The sequence below is a fragment of the Ambystoma mexicanum genome, chromosome 5q (genome assembly GCF_040938575.1).
Source record: "Ambystoma mexicanum isolate Mex_15411 chromosome 5q, UKY_AmexF1_1, whole genome shotgun sequence".
Lineage (NCBI taxonomy): Eukaryota > Metazoa > Chordata > Amphibia > Caudata > Ambystomatidae > Ambystoma > Ambystoma mexicanum.
Window position 1 is genome coordinate 1,065,784,027 of NC_090933.1, and position 23,092 is coordinate 1,065,807,118.

The window sequence follows — 23,092 nt, forward strand, 5'->3', positions numbered from 1 at the left end:
CTGTGAGCATGGAATGATATGTTGGATTGAGAGGGCTTCTGCAGAAGACAATTCTGTGTTTTTATAAACATCTCCATCATTCAGAATGAGGTTGTCTATTGAAGTATCTCAGGTATTATTTTAAGATTGTCCTTCATAATCCTTTATATTCTTCTTGCATGGGAACTCCACCTTTAGAACTTTAGATTTGATATAATTGTAAGGCCCACATTGAACCATCTGTTATTCTAATTGTGCCTAGAAGAGGTCTCTCCAGACAGGACCAGGGCACATGGGCCACCAGAGCACAGCTATGGAGGTCAGGCAAGGGTCAGGCACACTTAAGGCCAGGGGAGGCCCTTCCTGGGACACATAAAATCATGAGCCCAGATCCTGTGAGATTACAAGCATCTCACAAGACCTCCCCATAGAAGCTTTTATAAGACCTCACTGTCTAGCAGCATGTGCCAGACATTCCAGCAAGACTACCTACCTACCATTCCGAACTCATGTGCAGAAGACAGTAGGATTTTAGAAGGAAGAAGAGAACAATGAAGAAAGGATAACCCAAGACAAGAGGAGAACAGCACAAGGAACAGGAATAGAAGAGAAGCAAAGAAGTGGAAGAGGAATAATCCAGACCAAGAGAGGAGCAGAGAAGCGGACAGACTTACCTGAAGCAATGCACTTCTCTGCGATAGCACGTCAGCAACTGGAGCGGCACCTTGAAGAAAGAAGACAAGGTTATTGCAGGCTAACGTTAAGTTCCTGATGTCCCACCCTCATTGCAAACTACTCACCAAGGCAGCTACCAGGTGTGGGGAGCCCACAGCTTTTCTTCCAATTATGCAACAGAACAGAGAAACGATAAAGTACTTTGTAACAATCATGCGTATAGAGACCTAAAATTACAGTCATAAGGAACAATCATAAATTCAAGCATCACAGTCAAACAAGGAAGCAAGATTCAGGCATCAAAAGTAATTACAGAACCAACTATAGGTTCTGTGTAACTAGTGCAGTTTTTTTACCACTACAGAGTGAAACATAACTCTGCAGAAGCTATGGCTGTCACTGGACAATTATCCTTGCTGTTGCTGGACAAGGCTGGGATCAGCTACGAGGCAGACTTAAGATCATGCATCACCCTAGGAAAGACAGTTACATACATAAAGGGAGGACTACCGGTGGGAGGGGTGAATAACGGGTGCCAGTTAAAGACAGTCACAATATTGCTTCTTCTATTTTGCAGATCTGGTCATTGATCAGAGAGGGAGAGAGGGTAGATAAAGGAAAGAAGGGTCACTACACCAGAGGCAGCCCAGAAGAATCCAAGCCTTCAATCCTCATTGAGCTCTGCCGCTTGGCAGCGAGTTATAGCAGCCAGTCGGGGGTGCACAGTGCGGCTGATCATGCAAGAGCATCAGTCATCAGTTCCACAATGTCCATGGAAGTTGGCATCCAGGTAAGATGTTAGAACTTGTTCATGAGTTTCACTGATTATTTAATATTGGTATGGATGATTGTGTGCATTTCAATGAGCTCTTCGCCAAATGCATTGGCTGTTTCTGCGTTTTTGGAAGTCAACTTGGTTTCTTTGTCAGCTCAGCTGATTGTTGATCTGAAGGATATGTGTTTGCTAAGACTGGGCTGAATTATTCACCCAAAACCTGAATGATCAGAATGTACGGAACTTCCAAGAGATTCAGATACAGATTTGGGGTATGCTTCTGAACATGTGTGCTGGTGAAACGCTGTTGTAAACATTGAGTTGCAGGAGATGGACCTGTTCCTGCTAGCACATGTTCAAAGCAAACAAAACAATCGAATAGGCCAAAGTCCAAAGCCTTTCCTGCCAGGAATGTTTAAAGAAAGCAAAATGTCTAAAAGATTAATGTCATGGCTATTTCTATAATACAGAAACCAACTGTATCTCTTTGTTTGCAGCTGACAACAAATGTTAATCTTTAAATAGAAACACTAAGATCCAATTTCACAAAACGTAGCAAATAAAAATGTACAAACGAAGATTTTTTTTTTTATTTGCATTACTTTGAGAAATGTGCCAGCCACATTATTCACAAAGGTGGTCTGTGCAATTCCAGAGGACTCTGCTGCATCGCATATGATTGGCTGGCTATGCCCCTTTGATGCATTATTGCCAGTAGCATGTATGGCACTCCCTGCACTCTTGCACTATGTACATGTCATGTGTTTTTTCTCAGGTACAGAAGTCATATTATTGCAATTTTAGCTGACTAAAGGTTTTTTTCTTTAAGGAAGGTCCGAGTCTTCTACATCATGAATGTTTGAATGTGACTGACTCAGACTCTTCCCTACTGGCATTTCTGAGGTGATTTCCCTGCAGCCATGGATGCTCCCTATTATTAAATAAATAGGTTCAGTAGTCCCTATAGAAGCACATTCAACAGGATGAAAACATATTCTCCTCTAACGCAGGGCTGGCCCTTTCCAAGCCCTATAAGCTTTTCAGAATTCCATGTCTGCTATGAATACTATATATTGTAATATTGTAAACCTCAATAATTCACAATGTGAAAACCTCTGAATGACGAAAGGAAGAGCAACGCCATCCTGACATGTGTCGGATTCTTCTGGCCTGTTATGCAAACTTCAAATTCACCACATAAACGTTACTAATTTGATCAACTTCAGAAGGTTAAAAGGCTGAGTTCTTCATACGCAGATGCATACCTGTTACCTGCAGTTTTCTCATAGGTCTCTGCAGTAGGTGCACTCAGCTAGTCATCAGAGATGGTTTAATGAAAATGTGCACCTGCTGTTCTTCTTGTGTAACATTCATAAGACTCAATTTTCTCTTGCTAAACCCCTCACTCGGCCTCACCTGGCCCATACTCCCTTAACATTTCTCTTCTTTCCTGGTGCATTTTAAGTTATTATGTATATTTTTTTTCCCATGAAAGGAAATACGGTCACATTAAGGTTGGAAGGAAAATCTGCGGGAACCTGCAAGCCTACCCACATTTTACTAGGATATTCACAGAATTCCACAGATCACGTTTTAACAAGTTCGCCTAGGCTTACTGTTTGACAGCTGAGAGGTCATTAATCAGGCCAATCGTTATGGTGGTCAGATTGGCTTTGGTAATTTTCTAGGTTGACATTTTAGCAAGTGTGACATTTGAAATGTTTGATTTTCTTTTTTGTTTTTCCTGCTTCTGTCTTTGAGGTGGAGGTATGAATCTGCCATGGCTACAATATGGCATGGCAAATTCATACCTCCACCTTCATAGTTTGCAAATGACCATCCAAGCTATATTCTAATCTGGCTAGACTTGGCAAAGCATTTTGATGAGTGATTGAAAGGAAGAGATTGACTCTGACAAAGCAAGACTCTAACAAAAGAAAAGGACAGTATTGAAGTACTGATGACGGAGAAGGACTAGACGGAGAAAAACTGTAATGAAGAGAGTTCCATCTAACCGTTGATGGAGATGGCTGCCTAAAGGTGGAGCTCCAGCATAACTAGTCATTTGCTGCCTCTCCTGTCCTCTACAATCATGCCAGATAAGCACCAGTCCTGACCAGTGGCCAAATCTGAGAAGTCCAGAAAGCAATACATTTAACGAGAAACCAAACAGCTTACCACTGGTGAAGATGAATGAACCTTATGATAGCCTGATGACTGTTCAATCTTTGGAGGAGAAAGGAAGATTCCAGCAAGGCTTTTGTCTACATTGACAGAAAGGATAGATGGTCTAGACCAGAGGTCGCCAACCAGTCGATCGCGGGTGACTAGTAGCTCGCCTGAGCCTTTTCAGTCGCCCGCGCTGAAGATACCAAAAAATAAACATTTATCCTAAGTTATATTATTTAATGGTGCTTTTTGCAGCCATGTTCCGTGTTCAGGATCCGAACCCTAGTCAGCCCAATTGCAGGCAGAGAGCTTGGCTACTGTGCCACTTGGAACTGCTTGTAAATCCACTGACAAATGTCAATATCACGTTATGCTTCTGCAGGCCGCCTGTAGTACCACAGTTGGCCTTGTGCGCCCCCACGACAGTCTTTCTTAAGCAAGCTGCTCTTGTTTGCCAGAGATGTTGGAGGGGCTGGGGCAGGATCATTGTGACCACGCAATGAAAATATCACAGTAGCACTGGCGCTCGCATGGAAATGTTCAAAATAATATTTAAAAAATGGTGCAATTTCTTTCAGGTGGTTTCTTTCCAAATTCCACACCGTACATTTCCCCTTTAAATCACTTCCATGACACAAGTACACCCACTTTTAGTACATTAAGCAATCCATAGACACGCTGCACAGTAGAAGCCTACCAGGGTAGTTCAGCAGGTTGGCAGACCGATGCTGAGAGGTTATATATTCAAAACTACAGGTTGGTAATCGTATGACTTTTTGCAATGCATTATAAAAAAAGTGCTATACAATGTGTTTGGCCAGGGTATGGGTTGGGCTGGTTGCTTGCATATATTCAGGGCTGAGGTGGGGATATTTCTGCCCCTGTGAAAATCAAAAGTTGGCAACCATGGACCCACAGTTTAATTTCCTACAAACTGCTGTCAGCATAACAGAAGCATTTATTTGTGATTAACCAGTTCGACAAGCATATAACATCTTTATAAATTTAACTTGTGCTAAAACACAGAGGGGCACACAAATAATGATAATGATGTGTTATTTATATAGCGCCTTAATCCAAAGCGCTTTACAGAGCACATATTTACATGCAATATCACCCAACTGAAATTGGTACTCATGTATCGACCTCAGAAGGATGAAAGGCTGAGTTGGCCTTGCCAGGATTTTAACCTGCAGATCACGCTCAGATCGCAGCAGCGAGCGCCCAACCGGCTGAGCTATCTTACTGGCAAATAACACAGTATGTGTGGTGTCTGACAAAAAAAAGACATTTCAAAGAAAACTTGTGAACGCAAGCAACATTTTTCAATTGGAAATTTCTTTTTTTTTTTTTTTGTAAGTGTGAAATGCACATTTGGAAAACAATAGTGTGTCTAGCATGTAGAAAGCCTGCATAAAACGCAAAGGAAGGGGCACAAAAATTACAGGATATTTGTGTGGTAGTCCAACAAATACCACACTGTCTTTTTGAGACAGCAACTAATAAATAAATAATGCAACAAAGAGGTTTTTGAAGTTCTTAATATATTCGTGAAGGCATATGTTATTCCATCTGTTTATAGAGGGGAAATAATCGAGCCAAAAAAATATTGGTAAAAATTCCGAGGTTTATAAATATCCCCACCCTGATATCGCCCGTTAGTAGCTCTCCACTGTTGGCCTCCACTACAAGTCGCTCTAGCTAACGTAAAGGTTGGAGACCCCTGGTCTAGACTGTGCCCTGAAACATGTGATTAGGCAGGCCACTGTGAGTCCAAAGTGAGTCAGTTGGCAAACATCCAGATGGACATACAAAGGATAAAGTTTGAAGATTATGCATGGATATTAAAGCCACAATCCGAGTTATCGATAAAGTTATATGGACAATCTACACATTTCTGAGATTCCAAAAAATTGGCAAAGGGGAAATGCCCCAGACCTTTCATAACAGCATGTCCCTAAATTACTGGATCTACGTCCCATCTTAAATGAAATGGAAAGGACACATCAGACAGGGGCACAACACAAAAGACAATCCAAGGATATGTATTATTAACAAATAAGCCAACGGTAAGGGCAACATCAAAAGGATTACACAAGAGAAAGGGACATCTGCTGGGGAAGTAAAAATGAATCAATCAAGTTAATCGTGTACCAGAATTTCTGCAAGTATTTGGAGTAATATTTCAGAAAGTAAACAATCTGGCGAAGCAAAAACAGTAGTATACTTCATGACTCATCATGTAATATTGAAAATAATCCATGGGGAGAATGCACATGCCTTTGTGGGCCCTCAGAATACAGTTGGCATTCATAGCATTTTAAAAGGGAAGTTCACTTAGAAGTTGTATTGGCCCAATCGATTGGGCTTGTATTTTTGAGCATACATCGACCGATCTTTACAAAAATTCCACTGCATCTTACCTTAGTTTTTCTCACATTTATTAATGCAAAAATAATGGGTTGGGTAATGCCACCTTGAGATAAACGTATCCATTGATCCATCAGCCTAAGTTCAGTGCCCTTGCAGCATTAATTCAGATCACCCACCCCTAAAGCTGATATCACTAGTCAAAACAATATGCCTCACATATTCTCATGACGGTGGTGATCAGCGTACCTTGTCATCATCCACGTCATGATGTTACCTAATGCAGAACCTGGAAAATAAACACACACATCCACACACAACTCAAACGTTTTGCTTATTTTCACAAAAAGGGGAAAATAATGTACATTTTGAAGAAAACAGCAATAATCGGGAATGGAACAAACACTTTTATTTTTGACATAACACTCAAAATAGAATACTATGTCCACAAAAACATTGATAACTTTTGCCAATAGAAGTTACATCTAGCAAACATTTCATGCTTCGAATATTTTCTATAAGTGTCAAAGTTCATCAAATATTGACGATTGCATTCATCGATCAATTAATCCCTGTATTCGAATTCTTTTGTGTAACTTCTGTGTAGTTAAATCAAATTTGCTTACGTTACATCACTGATGTTTGATTGACACCCATTAGTTAAAAGAAAGGAGTTGTTTCACTTTGAAATGCAACACCTTTCCATCTGCACGTATTCACAATAAAAAGCTGGTACGTTGCTCCTTATTATTGCTTTCGCACAAGGACAGATTAGTGCCTGATGATCGTTCCAGAAAATAGATATTACAGAAGCGTTGTTCATGATTATTGGCTAATTCTGTTTAAGAAGCCATCAACAGGAAGATTGTATCCATGACAAGTGCATGACAAGCGCAATCCCTAGAATCTAACTGTGTGAATTTGAAAAGGCAAAATAAATGTCAGTACCCAGTTTATAATAGAATTTACACAGTACGTAAATATCTTAACTAACAATTTACATACAAATGAACACATACTATGTCTTGTCTTTGCGTCATAATGAACATTCATCTGGCACATCATTGACCATCAAGCATACAAAGACGATAAGGAGAACCACCGGAAAACTACCCAAAGATTCAAATCATTTGACTACAAAGAGAAAACTACACTGCAAACTAATCAATGTCAGATCTATGTCCAAAAACGCAGCCGAGATCTACGAGCTACTCTGTAACGGTCGAATTGACATCCTATTCATCACAGAAACCTGACTAGCTGAAAACTAAAAAAGTCATACTACACAGCTGCCTGCTTGAGAACTTCAAATGCAAACAGGGGAACGGAAAAGGAAAAAGAGGGGGTGGCCTTGCAGTAGCCTACAAAGAACACCTAAAAATTAAAAACAGCAGAGCCTTTAAACATCCAGAACTGCAAATCCCTCATCCTCCACCTTAACACCGGCCCACAATCAAACCTGGCATCATACTCGTCTGCAGGCCTCCAACGTACAATGCCGACATCACAGACACCTTCAGTGAAGCTGTCACTAATCTATCCATCAAACATGATCATATGATCATTCTCAGGGACTTCAACATATGGTTCGAAGAAGAGAACCCCAACTCAAAAGAAAGCATAATCAAGCAGCTTCAGACCATAAACATTCGACAGGTGGTAGAAGGAGTAACACACACAGCAGGACACACCATGGATGCAATCTTTGCCAACAGATACCTGATCACAACACCACCGCCCATCCAAATACTATGGAGTGGCCACCTCATCATCCCTTTTGTGATCCAAATACCACAAAACCCATCTGAAGTACCTACCAATTTGTAAAAACAAACTGGAAAACCATCTGGAACAGTAACCTAGAAGAACAACTAGAAATCGCAAAGCCAATGGCCATATGATTGGATGCAATAGACATAGACGGAAAAGCAAATCTGATCCAGAAATTCGATCCTACAAATCCGAAATTCTCAAAGCAAAAAAGAAGCACCACCACGACCGGATCAGAAAATTCACCTAAACCCAAAGAGAGTTACTAAACATTGTAAATGAGATGAGCAAACCACACGAACACAGCAACACTCTAGTACCTTCCCAGAAATTATGCAACGATATTGCAGATCACGTCAAGATCAAAATCACCAACATACACTGAGTCATACAAAGCAGACCAATTGACCAAACAGTGAGCCAGCTACCACCAGCCCCTGGACCCCAAAACTAAATGTGCTGCTTCGAACAGATGTCAAGAGAAAAACTACTAAGCCTGGTTAAAAAGAGTAACAAGGCAGGTTCCCCAATGGACACTTGCCATCCAGACATCTATACATCCATCTTCACACAGGACACACCATCAGAATACTACCTACACCTCTTCAATCAAGCACTTGCAACAGGGAGAGTACCAAGAGAGTTCAAACAGGATTCATCAAACCTCTGCTCAAGGACACAATGGGCGAAGTGGAAGACCTCTCAAACTATAGACCAATCTCAAACATCCCAAACCCAGCAAAACTGTTAGAAACCTAGCTCTATGAAGAACTACTGGGACACGTTAAAAATAACCATCTACTTGACTAGGCACAAATAGGCTTCAGACCCTTGAGAGGAACGGAGACAGCACTAGTCTCAATACGGAATGATCTAAAGATGAAGGCAGACTCCAAAACCAAATCAGCAGTGATATTACTGCATCTTTCAGCTATCTTTGACACATTCAACCACAACATCCTAATAAAAAGGCTGGAAGAAATAGGACTCAATGGCACAGCGCTGCTCTGAAACAAATCTTTCCTCTCAGAAAAAACAGAAACAGTTTGGTTAGAACCTTCCAAATCCACACCACAGATACCACCTGCAGAGTACCCCAAGGCTCATTACTATCACTACTACTCTTCAACATCTTCATGACACCGCTAATCAACCTCATCAAAAAATGAGGCCCAACATCCTACAACTATGCAGATGATACAAAGATATACAGTAATATTAACAAATGGACAACAATGAATAACATTAATACAGAAAGAAAATAACAAAGTATTTCACATTTTCGGTTAAAAATATATATGGGGTAGGGTAAGGGATTACAATGGATTGGGAGGGTGTTGGGGTGGGGTCATAAAGCTGGGAAACGGGGGGGTTGGTGGGACTCCCCCAAATAAAAACATAATATTTTTTTTCTGTTATTTTAAATGTGTTATAAAAGTATTTGTTATTGTTTGATTTGTTAATAAGACATGGAACCAATACACAAATCACCTTCAAATACAGTGTCATATAAGAAGAGAAAGCAACACTAACAAACAGTGTCTCCAGGAGTTCTACCACAGGATGAACATCAAAGAACACAAAATTAACCCAGACAAAACTGAAATTATGATTACACCTAAAGAAAGACGAAACAATCAGCGGATCCCATGCCCAATAGTATTGGAAAACCCACAGACACCATCTGCAGCTGTAAAAAACCTTTGAATCATCATGAACAAAGAGTTAACACTAGAAACCCAGGTAAATACAATAATTCAGAAGTGTTTCTTACACCTTTAAACGATTAAATACATTCTACCATTGCTCTCATTCATGCACAAAACACTGGCCATCATATCACTCATCGTGTGCAGGATAGATAATGCTAACAGCATGTACCTTGGAATACCAGACTACCTTCTAAGGAAACTACAATTAATATAAAACACAGCAGCCAGACTTCTCCCTAAACTCAACAGAAGAGATTACATCACACCAGCTCTTAGGATGTTACATTGGCTCCCGGTAAAAAACATATCACTTTCAAAACAATGTGCATAATGCACAGAGCACTACATGGCCATGGAGCTGAATATATTTAAAAAGACTCTCCATCTACAAACCAACCAGACCCCTGAGTTCCTGCAACAACATCCACCTAGAACCCAAAAAGTATCAGAATGCTCCTGCTTAGCTGTGAAACTATGGAGCTACCTGCCCAGGGAAAAACAAACTATAGTGGGCCATAAACAATTCAAAAAACTTCTTAAATCTTGACTCTTCATCTGCGAATACAATGAAACCAACTGAACAGTGCCTGCACACCTCGTAACTTGCCAAGTACTGGAAAAGCAGCCCGAAAACTGTCAAGAGAGACCTTAAACAGATATGAACCCTCCCCACGTACCCCCTAAAGAGGGACTACTAAAATACAGGATAAGCTGGTAGGGCAAGAGGCTAAAGGCAAACTAGGGGAGGGAAAATAAGGACAGGGAGACTCTCAGCCAAGGCATACCCCCACTGAGGACCAACAAGTGAATAGGAGTAATGCACCAGACCAACCCCAATACATAATAGACAACGCCCCTAGGGTATCGAGGACGATGACTAACCGTTCCCTGCAGATTCCCCCAAGGCCAGTTAGCACATCACCTAGCTAGAAATATGGCTTGTACTAAAAAATCAGTCAGCTTAACAAATTTCGGAAAAGCTTAGGAATCATGATCAATGACGTGACAATTAAGGTAAAACCCAGAAAGGGCAACTAGCGGGCAGACAAAGATCATCAATGCCACAGGTGACGAAATTAGATGAATTTCATGGGTAGGAAATGTACACACTTGGACAGAATTCAAGGATGGGAATTGTGTTGCACTTGGATGGATATCAGGGATAGGGAATCTAACGCATTTTGATGGATTTCAGGGGTAGGAAATGTGATGCACATAGATGCATTTTCAGGGTGTAGGGGTTGTGAAACATTCTGATTGACTCCAGGGGTGGGGGCTGTGATGCACTTGGTTTTTTTCAGAGGTGGGAGTTGTGGTGAAGTTTGGTGAATCGCGGGGGTGGGAGATGTGATAAACTTTGATAGATTCTCAGTGGTGGGAGGTCTTATGCACTTCGATTCCTGGGGTGGGGGAGTGGCTCACTTAGGTGGATTTTCACGAGGTGGGGGTTGTGGCAAGCTTGGATTGATTGCTAGGTTTAGGATGTTGTGCACCTGGGTGGAAACCGGGGGTGGGAGATGCAGAGCACTTGGATGGATTTCCAGGACCTTCACCAACAATCCGTACTAATAAACTCACTCCTCTGAAGACACCTCTCAATCTCTATACTTAACACAATCAGACCTCTATAGAACCAACCCGCATGTTCTTCACAAAAACAAAACAAATGACACATGATGTTGCACAACAGCACATGGTGGCCAACGTCCGGAAAATCACATTTATGCTCAGTGACCGGTGTTCCGAAATGAAGCTGCCAACAGCACATCACAGCTCTCTTGCTCTTTTCCTGCTCAACCATACTATGCACCCACCCTCCCACCTTGCATTACAGCTCCGCCTTAGTGTCTGGAGACCACACAAGTGGCATTGGTGCATGTGAAGGTGCACTCTTAAAAAGCAGAGGGACGACTGGAACAAGTGGGGCTGCTCAACTTCAGCCTGGTCATAATACTTGGTTACTATCAATCACAAATATCATAGCTAGTGCCCCATCAATCCATGTTCAAACCAAATTAGAGCCATCATTTAGTAGCAGTAATTGTTTTTGATACAATACTGTTGTTTACTGCACAGTGAGATATTGTGCAGGGCCAGAAAGAGAGTGGCCGAGGGAGGGGGGACAGTGAAAAAGGTAATTATAATAGCCATGATACGAAAGACCGCTATGCTTAGGGTCACGCAATTATGACATGGAGCCTAAAAAATGGAAGGCATAGAGCAAACTCAGGCTCTGCTAACTCTTGATACAATAGCACAGGCCATTAAGGAATAGCCCTCTCCACTAAGCCACTAAGATGATCGGCCAGGACCATGTGTGTCCTTGGTGGTACTTTTTCTCGTGGTTGGTACCATCTGCTCACATGAAGGTCCCCGAGCATGGTGTGGACAAACCCAAACTATATTAGTAAACTGGGGAGAGCCATTACTTTGACTTCTGCCATGAATTTGCAAAAGAGTATTGAAGGACTTGTGTCCCCAAAACTTCAGAGAGAATAAAAGCTTGGAATCAATTGAATAAATGCTTATTGACCTAATGTGTATGGTCGCCCAATTCTAATTGATCAAATATGGATGGCCGCGCAACTCTCCAAGGTCGAGCTTGTTTGCTGCATTCTTGGAATATTTGCTGTGCTCTTGTTAATTTATGAGACCCAAATATCATTATGGCGATTATCTACATTTCTTTTGGGGTGGATAAGCATCACACATACCTGGAACACTTTGAACAAAGTAGTAATGTAATCAATGAACTGAGAAATAAATGTTATCCCCGGAAATTAAAAATAAATTAACACCAATGCCTGATAATATTTTTTGTCGTTTTTGGTAATTCATATTATGTTGCAATATCCGTGATTTCTGTGTATGGCTTATTTCCGTGATTTATTAAGAGACAGCATGTCTCGCAATCGTGTCGCAATGATTTACACTTCTGTGAAACCAAGTGTAATGTGTGTTTATAAGAGGACCAATCATTTATTTTTGTAGTGTAAAATGGCTTCTGTACAGAGACCACCAGTCTTATGAAAAATTGGTCACGAGGTCTGTTCTCAAGGAAACATTTTAGAGGGAGTTGGATATGATGGCACATAACTGAACACTTCTATGTGAATTTCCCTTTTGGAGAAAGCAGCCAATCCAAGGTTTTCACGGGCATGCAAAAGAATTATTAGAACTTCGAAATTGAAGGTTCTATGCAGGGTTGAGCTGAATGATTGGTGTGCCCAGAAGAATAGGGACTGTGTTCTAGTGGGATGTGGGTCTAGTAATCTGCCACTCTTCTTAGCAAGTGTTAATACCTGCCAAGGGGTTCTTCGAATTTAAGACTAGAAGTTGACGTGTAGGAAGTCCAATCTTTTTTTCTGGAATGTTTTGTTTTAATACCCCTCAGTTATGCATTGATTTGTTACCTGTCCTATTCTTTCTAATGTTGGTTGGCATAAATTCTTACAATGTTTTAGGTCATGTTTTCTGATGTGTGTAATGTGTGTTAGTGCTCAGAGGTTTATGAGCGTGTGACGCTTATAACTATTTTTTGTTGTTATGTTTGTTTGTTTTCTCTTTCCGCCCTTATGCCCTTAGGCCACTGGTGCGCGTTATAAATAAAATAAAATAAAGCAAAGCTGTCAATAAAGGGATCATTTTAATCTACAGTCAGGTTCGTCTAGCCAGGGGTTAGAAACCTTTGGCTCTCAAGATGCTTTGCACCACAACTCCCCTCAGCCAAAGTTGGCTTAGTAAATGGGAGTGATGGAGCAACATATGTGTAGAGTTGGAAGTTTCAAAATTCTGTTCTAACCAATAAGCGCCTCTCAAGCGATTTTTCAAGTTTATGTTAGTCGTTTCATCTAATCAAAGAAAACAAATCGTGCCCAAGTTCACTTCCTGATCCTTTGTGGGTTTTACTAGGCTGTGAAGGAAGGTGTTTTATAGGGCAGACTCGCATTTTGAGAGTGTTTGAAGGGTGGGTGTGTTGAGTTGTTTGGCGTTGGACTTTTTTGTAGTTTCCTGATGTTTAGTGTTTTTTTGTTTTGTTTTACCCAGTGTATCTCCTCTTTGCCTTAATGCTATGCTGCTGATGCTGGGAGGGGGAGAGGAAGAAGGTAGTGGAGAGGAAAGAGGAGGAGTGACATTTCTCCTCGCAGGAGGAGGTGGATTCCTGCATGATGGATGAGAACGGAGGAACCTTGTGCACTTTATGTGTGATGATTTTCAAGCTTGGCCCACACAGCAGTGCTGATCTTCTGAATCATTGGGTGAGGATAAGGCATTGGGGGAGACATTAGGAGTAGGAAAGGGGTCATGAGCATCAGTGGAGTCAGTGGAGGAGATGTGGAGGAAGGGCCTCCTGTGGATGCCCCTGAGCAGTGAATGGGGGCATTTCAGGAGCAGAAAATCATCTTTCTCATGTACAAGGGGGCTAGTGCTGCGAACACCATGCAGGGGATGTTTGCAGTGGCTCCTGTTTGGAAGGTGGCAAAAAGGATTAAGTGGGCTACAGTCAGTGGGATGAGGGTTCTGGCAAGGGTGATGGGTTATGGGTTAGGAGGTGATAGTGTAGGGGGAGCATTTTACTGATCCTGCCATGGTGGAAGGAGAATTCCATGCACAGCGGGAGCACCAGGGAGTGGGGATCTCAACTCTCCTACTCAGTTCATAGGGCGCCGGGTGTGGTACTATTTTGCTGTGCCACAGGGGAAGACTGCCGAGGAAAGGATCCTGAGTTCTTCTGCATATTGCTGCGCTGCTGTAAGAGGGTCAAGTGGGAGCAGATGGAAGATTCACCTCAGGTATGACAAAGCATGCCCTGAGGAACAAGGTTTATTAGTGGCTAAGGGAGGTGTAGCAGGCACACACATCCTCAGCCCCCACGAAGGCTGCTAGGCACCATGCAGCCAACCCTGCACATGGAGGAAGGAGAAGGGGTAGTGTGCTAGCAGATCCTATGTTTGGGGTTATCAGAACAGCAACATCAGCCACAATGTGACCAAACATCTGCGCCCCATCCAGCTTACCCATTCAGTGCCAGTGGCTAGGGTAACTATGGTGAGTGGTAGTCCCCTGTTTCCAGCAACAGCCCACCAATCGTTGGAGAGCAGAGCATGTGGGTTGCATATGCAGATGACATACTGTTACTAAACAGGACACCAATCGATTTACAAAGATTACGTAATAGTTTCATGAGTATGTTAAACTGAATAACCTATCAATTAATCCAACAAAATGGAGCATACCATGCCATACTGGAAAAAAATAAAATGAAGCAAATTTCACCTGGAAAATCGATCTGTCCACAATAGTAGTTGCCCCACAAATTGCATATATGGGTTCTAACCTCATTAGACCAACAGAATATCAGATCGGGAAGTCAGCTCTTTGGGCAAGAGGAATCCAATACATAGGGCATATGAAATATATAAAACTAAAATGTTGCCGGTTCACTCATAAACCCCTAGTAGAAATCTACACCAGTAAAGTCGTTCCATCACCAAAATATGGAATGAAAATATATAGTCAATTAGATAAATTAGAATTGAGCAGACTGCTATGTTATGATATGGCATTTATAATGCACCCATAAATACGTGTTTCAAGGTGCGACGAGGCAAGGGAGGGGGAACAGAGGGAAGAAAGAGACAATGATCATAGTAGGCCAGGTGACATTGCAATCGTGCAAGTGCAGGGGAGGTGGGAAGCGTGTGGGGAAATGGGGACGGGGCAGAGCAGTACTTGGGGTCGACAGTAAAAAATAAATATAATAAACAAGGCAATGAGTAAATGTGCGGCCTCTGGTGGCATGTGCAAGGGTAAGTGCAGACATCAGGTGTCAAGTGCTCGTCGGGGACTGTAGGGATAAAAGAGTCCCCAAGTGCGGGAGTTGCCAGGGAGGCAGTGCAGACGTCAGGTATCAAGTGCTGGTAGGGGACTGTAGGGATACAGAAAACAGTCCCCAAGTGCAGGGGTTGCCAGGGTGGCAGTGCGGGTGTGCAACTGGTAGGGGAGGGGACCTCGGCCCAAGATCAGAGGGTGGACAGGTAACCAATACAGTTTCAGATTCAGCAAGGTGTTCAGCAGGCGAGAGGAGGAGATAAAGCAGAAGCAAAGAGGTGTTTCCGGAACTTAAGATAGTGTTCCTCAAGTTTCAGGAAGGCAGGGAGGCTCTTCCAGAGGGAGGCCCCAGCCGAAGAAAGAGATCTACCACGACTGGAAGGAAAGATCTGGAAGAAGGTGCTTTCGCTACCAACCTGTGTTCCTTTATGTATTCTATACTTCGAACTAGGACTGAATACCATTCTCCTGTAACTTGTACAGAAGAAGAAACTATTCCTATTTTGTGAGCTGAGGATAAATACGCCGACTCTCTATATGCAGTGATAGGAAAACAAATGTAGAATGGGATAGGAAAACCTAAACAACATTTTACACAACAGTGTCAACAAATAATGACCGATCTTGAAATAATGACCGATCTTGAGATAACAACAGAAATGCTGCGATCACACCTAGAAAAAGCAAAACAGAACATTTTAGATAGTGACTGGGTGAAGACCGAGGAAAGTTTAGATTAACAAAAGAAATCAGCTTGGAATGCAAAACAAGGAGGGAACTACCATTCTACTTAAAGCAGTGCCCAGACAGACGTGTCAGTGAATCCTTTATGCGATTTCGCTATAACCTGTTATATACGGGCGAGGTCCTTCATCTTAGAAGAAAAAGCATCCTGTAGATTCTGCCAAGATCCTCATGATACATTGTCCTGTTCTTCAGAACATTAGAGAAAATTGGTTTAGTTGTTTTGTACACCGTTTTGACCTTTTAATCATGTTATTCATACTTCTGTTTTATAATTCAATTAATCTATTTCCTTGTTCTTTGTGAACGTATAATGTTTAATTTCATCTAGTTTACAATCAAAAAAATGAAACAAAAGAAAATAGCCCAAAAAGTGGTTGGGGGAGGTGCGCTGCAAGCAGAGCCTATCTTTGGTCAGCCTCTCTGGGAAACATACAGGGAGGGACCCACTGCCTTTCCTGTGGGCAATCTGCTAGCTGGGGTGGCTGGACTGTGTAGTGGTGGCAGGGAACTCGAGGAGCCATATTGAACTCCACCACCCATCCTCCTGTTCAATGAGGAAGTAATGAGGCAGTCATGGGGGAGGGACTCTCCTCAGAGGGAGAATCCACACATATGAAAATGTCAATCGCTTGGGAGAGAACTAAAAACATGCAGCACGTGTTCAATAGGATTGAATGTAAGTGGACAGCTGTGCCCTGTGAAAGAGTCCAATAACCTAAGTTGGCGACTGCACCCTATGGATGTGTTCAGGAAACATATTGGGTGGCTGCTCTCTGTGAAAGACCCAAAGAACCTTATTAATGTGTCCTTTCCAATTCATTGCTATTTGATTCAGAACTGGAAGTGCTGCCAATTTTACATGTTGATTTTAATTGCAATCGTTAATGACTTGAGGACTGCATCTTCTTTACCGAAAAATATTGTTTGTTGATGCAGTATTTATCAACTGAGTTTTTCTGTTATACCTGCTTCCACTATCTATATATCAATGGAAGTGAAGAGACCAACTAGATACAGCTTCTACAAAGTGAGACAACAATGTTACAAAATAAGCTTTGATAAAGCTGCTTAAAGAGAAACACACGTCGCCCGTAGATGATGTTGTTGAATAAAAACATCATCACGAAGAATACTCCAAAAATGTTTTCGATCAACAAATGCTTTGGAAAGCTCAACGGCCTGTGTTGATCCTAGCAGCGTGCTACTACCCCAAGTAATCAGAGGCTGATAAAAACAAGAAAGATAGGTTCAAAGACTAGGAGCATTAGTCTGAGCAAGAGAGCATGATTGGCGATGTCTGCAGACCCAAATACAAACCTCTTCACTATAGAATAGAATGGGTAGTTATGTAAACAGTTATGTAAACAATTCAAGTGAACCTCTTACCTGACTGCTCACTTTAGCCAGATTGTTTTTTTTCCATATATGTGGTCATAAAGAACACACAAAACTGTTGCCAAGATTGCATTGCAAGTATGAACATAGATTTCTCAATGTAACACTGCACTGCTTTCCTGGCTACCTTCTGAACCAAGGGCCCAGGTCCGCGCCCTCCCAGTGGCACACTTGCACTCCTACACTTGGGGCTAGCTGCAACCCTACAGTCCCCCTACCTGCACTTATCTAACACCTAGTGTCTGCACGTAATCCCTTGCGCTGCCACCTGATGGCCGCACTCCTTGTTTTTAGATATTTTGATACTATGGGGGTCATTACGAGTATGGCGGTAGGGGCTTAACGGCACCGTTATGGATGGGGGTGCCGTTAAGCCCCTACTGCCATATTCCAAGGTCCCTTAGCGGGTCCCAGCAGATACGGCTGGTCTGACCACCCGTTCTCTACGGGTCCCGTTAAGGGACCTTGGAGCTAATAACGGGTCTGCAATTTGCAGGCCCGTTATAAGCGCCTTGCACATTCCCATTGAGCACTATTAGGGCTCAAATGGGAATGGGGAATGGTTTACTGAATGAGGACTTACCGGGTCCGCATAGGTCGGAATGTCCCGGTAAGTCCCTATTCAGTGACACCGGACTCGGACCTGGGTTTGGAGACAGCCATGGCGCTAATAGTGCCATGGCTACCACCAAACTCGTAATGACCCCCTATGTCTTGTACTTGCTCCTCCCCCCTCCTTTGGCACTTTTCCCCTCCCTCTCCCCTGCACTTGCGCAATATCAATGTCACTTGGCTTAGTAGGATCGTTATCCTGTCCTACCCTTGTTCCCTTCCCTTGCCTCGTTGCGCCTTGAAACCCTTGTGTATAAGCGCACTATAAATGTCATATCGTATCATAACATCACAGAAAGTTTCTACCTCCATATATACATGGCTAAACAGCTGCACTAAATGGTCTAATGTTAACTGTCCAATCGAATGAAAGATGTTTTCATTACTCAAGATAGTGTTATTGTGTTAATATAAACATATGATAAGCTCATTTGGTTGAGCAGGATTTTATAATGCAACGTTATAATTGTACCAGCCCCATTTAGGCGTTTATTGAAAAACCCCTCCCAAATCTATTAATACGCGCATTTATAAAATGAATGATCTTCTTATTAGATAAATAATTCTGTTTACATTTTGTAAAATGAGTACATATTTGCTGTTCAGCGAGGCCAGAGCTTGAATGTCGTGCCTTAAAATGTGCAAGTGAACAAAGACGCCCCACTGATCAAAGCAGGACTCGTGTGAATGACTACCACATTCAAAACCATGTTAAAAGCAATGTGCACTTGTCAATAACACGAAACTAAAAGCAGCCCGTATGTGTACGGGTGTTTGCAAACCATATTATGTTACACAGCTTTGAGCTAATTGCCTACAGGGACCATCACGTTCGCAAAAACGAATGCACAAGGAGAGAGTAAATGCATGCGAAATTCCATAGCGCTTTCCTTTTACTCTATATTGTGTGAAAACTGTAAATGATGCAAGCAAATTAAACTTTGCAGACAGCATTCACACTGAATTCTTATGGAATCAGCCTGCTTTAAATGGATGCTTGATGCAGGTGCATTGCACAGAAATCTATGTGTTGGAGGTGCTTGGCCATTTTATGCAGGCGAAAAACTAGGTGGTTTTGTAGGTGGAGTGCGAACCAGTAATTTCCAATGTCAGAATTATTTCGAATAAAACTCATCAAAATATATGGGGTGGGGAGGGGGTTGGGGTAGGGGTCAAACAATAGAGAAAGGACGGAAATCCCTATCCAATATCGTTAGGACAATATACTAAATAGTTGGCTTTTCCAATGCTTATTTTGAGCAGGACTTCAGCTCAAATGCAAGTGCACTTTACTGCCTTTAAGTCAATTGGCTAAGGAATCACTTGATTAAGACATTTTCATTATGCCAGCTGCACATCAATAGCTCCAATTAAGCCAGGCTTGTCCAACCTTTCTGAATGTGGGGCCGAAGCATTAACTTTTTGTCACTCAGTGGGCCGGCGAGCCAAAAGTCAACAACCTCACCCAAAGCACTATATTAAAAAGCGATACTGTGTGACCTTTGACACAATAGCATCACAGGCAGTGATAGCCATGCAGTCCCAAAGATAGCTTTTGGTGTCATGGGCAGTGATCAAAGGTTAGTTGCTTGTGATTTCTTTCAGTGTCTATGTGTTAATATTTTTCAGAAATAGTGGGGGCGACCGCGCGTAGCGTGGGAGCTATAAGGTTCTAGGGAGGGTTTGGGGGGGTTACCCCCCAAGAATTTTTTTCAAATATGTGGTTGAAATGGTGCATTTTATAGCAGAAAAGGTGACCAAAAAGCCATACGTTTACAATCGGTTCTAAAGGGGAACATGAAAATTCCATGTCACCAACAGCAGAAAAGAACATTTTACAACACAACACATTTTAATGATCAATGTGTCCACAGTGTAAGACAGCACTGTCACTGATGTAACACATTGTCATGCTGGTTGTACCCAAAATATGCCTCTGTAGCAACATGTCTATGCTGGCTGTTTCCAATTTAGGCCAGCATTGTCCTGTACAAAGCATGATTGATGCTGCCTGAGCATGTGCAGTGTGCCCAATACATAAGGTAGCTTATCGCTGTAATACACATTACTTCTGTGGTGATGAAAGAAGCATAATTCAATTCAACAGGTAAAATGTGGAAAAGCGATCACCCAGAGGTGAACCTAATTGAAGAAACACAAAGTGAGCACAATCTTAAAGTATGCAACCTAGCAGGCCTAGTGCACACTTTACCTTTTCTTTCACCAATAAATCGGGGGGGGAGCGCGAACGCAGTCCCCCACTACCAGAAATAATGCAGTTGTGTATCCCGCATTTGGGAACATAGCAGGGGTCAGCAAATCCAATGTGCAATGGGTAAGCCTCACCCTGGGAGATCTGCTCTTGAGATCAGATTCTCCCCTTCCAGCTAAGTATGAGTTGCATGCAAGAGGGCAGGGGTTGGGTCAATTCTGGGAAGCCCCGCTAAGCGAGGGTGAGAAGGCAGGCCCTGACCCAGCCCCAAAACCCCACCCCCTGAAAGCTCTGAGCGTCTGCAGAGCTGCCTGTCCCACATGTAGAGGGAAGCTCCAGCAGGCAGAGCCCAGCAGAAGAGCAGATTGTAGCGCAGTTCCTTTCTCCCATCAGGCCCTGCTCGGCCTGAGATTTGTATAAATAGCAGGATGGCTCGAGCAGGCCTGTTAAAGTCTGCCCACTGGCCTGTCGGCCCCACACGGGCCCATGGCACTCCTGAGCGGAGCTGCTCAGCGCTGGCCCCATTGACACCATCATAATCATCCTGGACCTCGACACTCCACCACCCCATAATCTCAGAGTTCTGCTCAATGACAATGCTGAAGCTTTGACATCTTTGCCGTAACCATATGCTGTGTTGTGTCAACTGAGCCTGAACAGCGCCAAAGGCAAGTATTCCCTTGTCTGGGCCCAGAGGTCACTGAGTCTTCCAGTGCCATCCACTTGGCACGGCCTACTGTTCCCAGCGTTTTCTACTCGCTAATCAGCACCACTGCCAAACAGAACTGCATCATTGGAGCCCATCGCTGCTGCTCTCCGACTTGACCCCAGCCCAGCGCAAAGGCACCCATGCTTCTGGTCTGATGCTGAAAAGCCAGGCTCTGCTGAGATCCAAAAGACAAGAACTAAGGTATTTTGGGAACATAGTACTATTGTTTTTTGTGTTGCAACTGTATCAGCTCACACCTCTCCTGAAGGGTATAGGCTGCCCTCAGACTGCGCTACCAAAAGAGTGAAAATAAGTTATACCTGTTGGGCTTGCCTGTTTCACTTTTATGATTTGGATCACTGCTGCATGGGTATTAAGCGCGTTATAAATAACCTATCATATTAGATCATATCATAGATCACAGATCAAGATCATAAGCAACTTCCAGAAACCTTGGCAGGTGGTCCACTGAGGCCCATTTGCAGGTTGCAATGTGTTATTGGGGCACTGCTAGGGTAACATATTGTGCTGTACATGTGGTATTCGCCATGCTTTGATACCCCACTGGCCACATCTATAATGTCCAATGTACTTGGTATAATGCATGGACATTTTCATCAATCCGCACGGTGCTTAGAGGTAAACGTAACTGAGCTCCCATTGTTCTTCTTTGTCTCGAGACGAGGAAAAAAAGCACTGCAAAGGTTAAGTTTCTCAGCTGATAAAGGTTCATCTTCGGTGACATTCACAATTCAAAAGAATGATTTTTGGGGCAGAGAGGCTGTGTCGCCGCAACCCCTGCTAAACATATGTCCAGAGATGACAAACCTTGAAAGTAACTCAGCACAATGGCCCTCTGAGCAGCGGCCCACGGATAATCAGGGGTTCAGGAATCCGCTGTGCTGCCCACGCCGAGAGGAACTCCTGCACAGCACCTGTCCACATAATCCTTTGCCCGGGCCAGCACTCTCTTCTCCTCTCCTCGCCACCTCCTCCCTTCATATCGGCTCGCCTTTTGCCCCTCGGAGCACCATGCAAGAGAGGAACGGGCATGTCTGGGCCGGTGCCCGTTCCTCTCTTGCATGGTGGGTCCTACTTGCCTAAAATGGGATATTTAAATGCAAAGTAATTGCTACTATATGAATCCCATTGTTCATAGTTTGTGGGAGTACTGGGCAATTGTATGGACCCGCGCTCACTGAAAATGAATGGTATTCCCGAGGTAACCCTCACTATGCCGTGATACAAATTAGTCTCTCATTCCTCCATCTTTAAGTCCCAAGATCTTCTTGATGAATTTATTTATTTCTGCAATGTTGCATAAATAAATAAATTAACGCTTCGTGGCTGAGGACTGTAACTACCTCTGTTGACCCCATGGGGTCACCAGAGGAAGTTACAGTTTTGCGCACAGGCACATTTAAAAAAAAAAATAATAATATATATTTTTTTTTTTTACTCAAGAGTTGTCCAACATACGGCCTCGTGGCCTGGCGGGCCGCATTGTGGCCCGCGGGCCGTATGTTGGACAACCTTGAATTAAGCCATTAACTCCCAGAAGACTGTTTTTACATGATCATGGCAAAGAGATCCCAGGAGGATGTGTTTTGGGGGAAAGGCAAGAGGCAGGTGGGGATGGCCATAGGGATCAGAATGGCCATGGGCAGTAAATTAGCAGGTAAGTATCCCAACCACTGCCACAAGCTGTTTACGCCTCCTCATATCCAATCTCCCCCTAGGTTAACCCTTTTGGCTTTTAGGTGGTGCTGCAGTGCCAACTAATAGCCAAAACAAAAAAAAAAAGTCTGCTTCTTGTGATGTATCCCCATCACAGCCTTTTGGACTGATCACGGTTGAAGACAATGCACAGTATATCTTGTTCAAAGATGCCAAGTGGCCTCATGTCATGCATGACACATTTATTTATTTGCATTTTAAAAGCACTTACACAGCCCGCGGCTTCGAGTCGCTGTTACATTGTTTGACATCATTGTTTTTTTTTTGTTGTCTTTTGTATTTATAGCACGCTTAAATACCCAGAGGTTTATAAGCGCCGACCCGTGGATCGAACCTGTGATGCTTCGTGTCGACTTGATTCCTACGGGAACACGTTGCCCCTGGGCTATCCTCCCAGG

The 23,092-nt window shown here is 42.9% G+C and overlaps 1 non-coding gene across 1 annotated transcript; it reads right to left on the reverse strand.

The window, feature by feature from the left end:
• Positions 1-20,269: 20,269 nt before the first annotated feature.
• LOC138498965 (U1 spliceosomal RNA) lies at positions 20,270-20,431 on the reverse strand. Its single transcript, XR_011279052.1, has one exon. It is a non-coding gene; the product is annotated as a U1 spliceosomal RNA (small nuclear RNA).
• Positions 20,432-23,092: the final 2,661 nt, after the last annotated feature.